Raw genomic sequence first — 5,780 nt, 5'->3', positions numbered from 1 at the left:
CTGCACTCTGGGCTTGAGCCCAGGAGTTTGGGGCTGCAGTGAGCAGTGATTACACCACTGCACTCCAGCCTGGGCAACAGAGCGAGACCGTGTCTCTAAAACAAGAAATTTTAAAAATTACTTAATTAATGAACTCTGTGATCAGAACTCAGCTTAATTAAAGGCTGGTATTATGGTTGTGTTGTGTGGGGGCAGGGGAAACTGATTTTTTAAATTTTTTAAATTTCTCATTTTGTTGAGACAGGGTCTTACTCTGTTTCTCAGGCTGGAGTACATTGGCACTATCGTGGTCTCTGCAGCGCTGACCTCTGGGCTCAGGAAATCCTCCCACCTCAGCCTCCCAGTGTATTTGGCACTACAGGGGCTTACCACTACACCTGGCTATTTTTTTGTTGTTGGAAATTTCTTTATTATTACTTATTCTTATACAGCTTAATACTGCAGAAAGCTTCAAATCACCCTTGATAACCCATTTTCTTTTCTCCTACCCGAATCCTTGATCAAGAGTTTTTGAAGTAAAGACATGCTCTTCTCTCTTCCGTATAAAACTTTATAAAATAAAGGCAAAAGATTGTGTACATCTTGCTGGAAAATGCTGCCCAGGGCTCTGGAGATGGTGGCCGCCCAAGCTCCCTTCACTGTCCGGCTCCTGCAAGACTCTTATTCATGAACTGTCTCTTCACAAAGCAAGTCCACCACTTGCTGGGTTTATCGTTCTGAGGGTCGAAAACTTTCTCACAAAGTCTCAGTCCAGTCTCTTGCCTTAGCTGTGGTAAATAGGCTCTCATCACTTCATCTTCCTGTTTGTTTGCAGGTTTGGCATAAATTGCATTAAGTGGAAAACCAGGCTCTCCAGGAATGGGAAAATCAGTGATTCCCAGTGTATACATTTCTTTCTCACCTTGGCTTTTGGAATTGCACTTTTGGAGTTTCTTCAGACACTCAGAAATGTGAAGAGTTATATATATCAAGGTCCTATCAGCTTCATTCTTAATTTCATAGTTCTTGAAGAAGACATTGGCCTTGAAGTAATAGATGGCTTCATCCACAATATCTGTATCTTTTGTCTCTCTGGGGGGCAGGTCCTTTGAATTGACTTCTGATAGGTAAGAGTGCCATGTTTCCAATGAGTTTGGTGTCAGGACCCACGAGAGAAGAGTGGTAAGCCAGCATCTGGGTGGGGCCTGGGTTTCAACCCAGAGGAGCAGGGTCGAGTTAGAGCGGTGCCCACCCAGCTAATTTTTAAAACGCTCTGTAAAGACAAAGTCTCACTGTGTTGCTCAGGCTGGTCTCAAGCTCCCAGCCTGAAGCGGTACTCCCCCCTCAGCCTTCCAAAGTGCTGGGATTATAGCCATGCACCATCTCACCTGTCTTTCTTCTCTCTTTGCATCCTGTATCTGGGAACTTGTTTTCAGTTGACCGAGCATCCCGCCTTTTAAAAAATGTATATGTTTGGTCCCTCTGTGTGGTGCCTTTCTTGTTGGTACGGTTTTTGCCTTTCGGAAAACTCGAAATTGCCCCAGTTTGCCTCCTCTAAAAGTTAATTTTCAATTTCCTTCCACTCCTGCTCCTCCTTCATTTTCTATCTTCAAGACCACATGCAGAAATCTAGAGGAGACTTCTAGTAACCCTGAGACCCCTTAAGAACATAGAAAAGGTGTCACATATCCACTTTTGGGGGGTTTTCTGTCTTCTGTATGGAGCCCAAAGAGTCGAGGGGAGGCTTCTCTTGGGTCTAGAGTTCTGTTCTGTTTTGCAGTGAGTTCTCTGGTCTCTTTAGCTTTGGGAGTACCACGGATGCCATTATGTTATTAGAGGACGTGACCTTTGGGTGTGCAGTGGCTGAAAAGTCACTGGTGAGGGCTGCAGTTTTGGAGGTGGCTGACAAGGTTGATAGTAAGCAGTAATGACTGCAGGGGGCTACTTGGGGGTACTCGTTTCTTTGCATGTTTAGATAAGAAAAGCATGGCTTGGACACCTAGAGGCTATGTGTCTTAGTCCATTCTGCATTGCAATAATATAATCACCTGAGGCTGGATAATTTATAAAGAAAATAGGTTTTTTTGGCTTACAGTAAGTTTTGCAGGCTGTTCAAGACACATTGTACTGGCATCTGCTTCTGGTGAGGGCCCCAGAAAGCTTCCACTCATGGCAGAAAGTGAAGGGGAGCAGGAGAGAGAAAGGAAGAAAGAGGAGGGAGGGAGGTGTCGGGCTCTTCCACAGTCAGTTCTCTCTGGAACTAAGAGCGAGAACTCACTTCTGAGAGTATGGCACAAAGCCATTCGTGAGCGATCCACCCCAGGATTCCAAACGCCTTCTACCAGGCCTCACCTCCAACCTGGGGGATCAGATTTTAACACGAGATTTTGAGGGGACAACTAGCCATTCTATAGTACTATGGAAACACTTGCCACCAAGGGACAAGACTCCCATGGGGTGTGGGCTGATCACAGAGTGGGCTGCATAGTGCTGGCTTGCCCACCAGCCTCAGGGGAACGTCTGTGCAATGAGGTGCACCATGGAAGCATTGCACCCTCCAGTCCTACGCTGTTTCCCTCTCTAGAGGAATGTGAAAAGAGACACAAGGGAGCACATGCTGTTGGAAAAATGGCACTGACAGACTTGCTCCATGAGGGGTTTCCACAAACTTTCAACTTGCAAAAGATGGCTGTATTCATGAAGCACAGATAAATGACAGCAGTTGAAGCTTTGTTCAAAGCAAAGTGAAGCAAAATAAAATGAGGTCTGAAAGTGAAGGAAAATAACAAAGTGAAGCAAAATAAAATGAGGTCTGCTTTTATAGGATTCATAAAAGAAAACCCAGAGGGCTCTGTTCCAGTCACTATTGCTACTAACAACCTACCTCGAAACATAGTGGCATAAAAGAACAAGAATCATTTCATTAGCTGTCAGATCTGTGTTTGGGGCTGGGTTTTGTTGGGGAGCTCCTCCTGGATCCTCATGGTGTCAAGGGAAACAGATTGAAGGCTGAGACTGATTAAACTCTTCTCAACTCTCCCCATTATAGCAAAACTCTGTTTCCTATACTGACTATCTCTTATTTTCTCAGAGACAGTGTACTCCTTTTAAAATTATTTTTAATGATTTATTTTGAAATAATTTCAAACATAGAGAAAATCTGCCAGAAAGATAAAAGGACCCAATCTTCCTCAGTTATTAGTACAATTAATAATAACAGATTTCCCAGTTACTAGGGTAGTCATTATGGAGAACAGTATGGAACTTCCTTAGAAAACTACAAATAGAGCTACCCATACGCACTGATCCCACTGCTACCCACTTACTCAAAGGAAAGTCAGTATATTAAAGAGACAGCTGTGTACCTGTGTTTATTGCAGCACTAATCATAATAACCTGGATGTGGAATCAACCGAGGTGTCCAATAACAGATCAATGCATAAGGAAAATGTGGTATATTTATACAATGGAATGCTATCCATCCATAATAAAGCATGAAATCCTGTCATTCATGGCAACATGGATGGAACTGGAGATCATTATGTTAAGTGAAATAAGCCAGGAACGGAAGGTTAAACACCACATGTTCTCACTCATATGTGAAAGCTAGAAATAGTTGATCTTGTTTGGGCATAGTGGCTCATGCCTGTAATCCCAGCACTTTGGGATGCTGAGGCAGGAGGATCCTTTAAGTCCAGGAGTTCAAGACCAGCCTGGGCAACGTAACGAAAATCCTGTCTCTATCCAAAAATATATATATATATTTCATTTCATAGAAGTAAAAAATATAACGGAGGATACTAGAGGCTGAGAAGGGTATGGGGAAGGAGGGATAGAGAGAGATTTGTTAAAGGATACAAAATTACAGGGAGATAGGAGGAATGAGTTTTAGTGTTTCATACCACTGTAGGATGACTGTAGTTACAAATAATATATAGTTTCAAATAGCAAGAAGGAGGATATTGAATGTCCTAACACAAAAAATGATAAATGTTGGAGATGATGGATCTTCTAATTACCCTAATCTGAGCACTACATATGTATCAAAACATCACTATTTATCCTATAAACATATACAATTATTATTCAATTGAAAAAATAAAATTAACATTAAAAAATCTTTTTTTTTTTTTTTGAGACAGAGTCTTGCTCTGTCACCCAGGCTGGAGGGCAGTGGTGCAACCTCTGTAACATCTGCCTCCAGGGTTCAAGTAATTCCCCTGCCTCAGTCTCCTGAGTAGCTGGGATTACAGGTGTGTGCCGCCATAACCCGGCTAATGTTTGCATTTTTAGAAGAGATGGGGTTTCACCATGTTGGCCAGGCTAGTCTTGAGCTCCTGACCTCAGGGGATCCACCTGCCTTGGTCTCCCAAAGTGCTGGGATTACAGGTGTGAGCCATGGGTGCTCGGCCCTAAAAAACCTTTTGAAAGTTATGTTTACACTACACTATAGTGTACTAAGTGTGTAATAACATTATGTCTAAAAAAGTACATACATTAATTTAAAAATACTTTATTGCTAAAAAAAATGCTGACACAGAGACAAGAAGTGAGCATATGTTGTTGGAAAAATGGTGCTGATAGACTTGATTTATGCAAGGTTGCCACAAGCCTCCAATTTGCAAAAAATGCAGTACCCGTGAAGGGTAATAAAGCACAGCACAATACAATGAGGTACGCCTGTATAAGAGAGAAATTAAGTATAAGGACACAAAAACCATTTTAATAGCTATTTTGTAATTTTCATAATTATTTTATATTTCATAAACCCATTATTATAAGTCCAAATTTGACTTTTAAAATTTAGCAACTGATATATGCCATATTTTTGGTTAAAATTAATTAGGCAAGAAAAACATAACAATGTGATGTTATCCAGCTGTGTTTGTTATGTTTTGATCCTTTAGAATAAGATATTCTAATTAGTCTGATTAGACTGATTAGTGTAGCCTGATTTGAATAGTCATGCTCTAGAAAAACTAAAAATGAAAAAAAAGTTTAATTAAGAACAAATTAAGTAGTCATTACTTTGTTGATTCTTGTCTAATTATAATATATAATTGAATCTCTCACCTAAATTTGCCTTCTTTCCTCTTTCTCTCTCTCTCTCTCCCTCTTTCTTTTCTTACTTTTTCTTTTTTTTGGTAGATACAGGGTCTCACTGTCACCCAGGCTGGAGTGCAATGGCTCAATCAACAGCTTACTGCAACCGGGCGCGGTGACTCACTCCTGCCATCCCAGCATTTTGGGAGACTGAGGCGGACGGATCACCTGAGGTTGGAGATTGACACCATCCTGGCTAACATGGTGAAAACCCATCTCTACTAAAAATAGAAAAAATTAGCTGAGTGTGGTGGCACACGCCTGTAATCCCAGCTACTTGGGAGGCTGAGGCAGGAGAATCGCTTGAATCCAGGAAGGGGAGACTGCGGTAAGCCAAGATCCTGCCGCTGCACTCCAGCCTGGGCAATGAGAGCAAAACTCTGTCTCAAAAAAACAAAAACAAAAACAAAACAGCTTACTGCAGCCTCAACCTCCTGGGCTGAAGCAATCCTCCTGCCTCAGCCTCCTGAGTAGCTAAGACTATAAGGCATACGCCACCATGCCTGGCTTAAACTAGCATTTCTAACTAAAGAATTTGTTCATTTGTAAACAACATGAGAAACAAAAAAAAATTTTTTTAATTGAAAAATCATTAGGAGTTAAACGTACTTTTGAAAGTTTGACATTGGAAATATCTAAAATCATGAAGTATTTAATAGGCTAATATTTTAAAATCTATACTTGAATAAATATCAAGT

At 41.2% G+C, this 5,780-nt stretch overlaps 1 pseudogene across 1 annotated transcript; it reads right to left on the bottom strand.

Moving 5' to 3' along the window:
- Nucleotides 1-510: 510 nt before the first annotated feature.
- LOC108314839 lies at nt 511-1,173 on the bottom strand (annotated as a pseudogene). The gene has a single exon (XR_005202702.1). The product of XR_005202702.1 is annotated as an actin-related protein 2/3 complex subunit 3-like (transcript).
- Between the last annotated feature and the right edge of the window lie 4,607 nt (nt 1,174-5,780).

This window comes from Cebus imitator, unplaced genomic scaffold (assembly GCF_001604975.1).
Source record: "Cebus imitator isolate Cc_AM_T3 unplaced genomic scaffold, Cebus_imitator-1.0 Scaffold162, whole genome shotgun sequence".
NCBI classification, from domain to species: domain Eukaryota; kingdom Metazoa; phylum Chordata; class Mammalia; order Primates; family Cebidae; genus Cebus; species Cebus imitator.
This window is presented reverse-complemented; position numbering and strand designations above follow the sequence as displayed.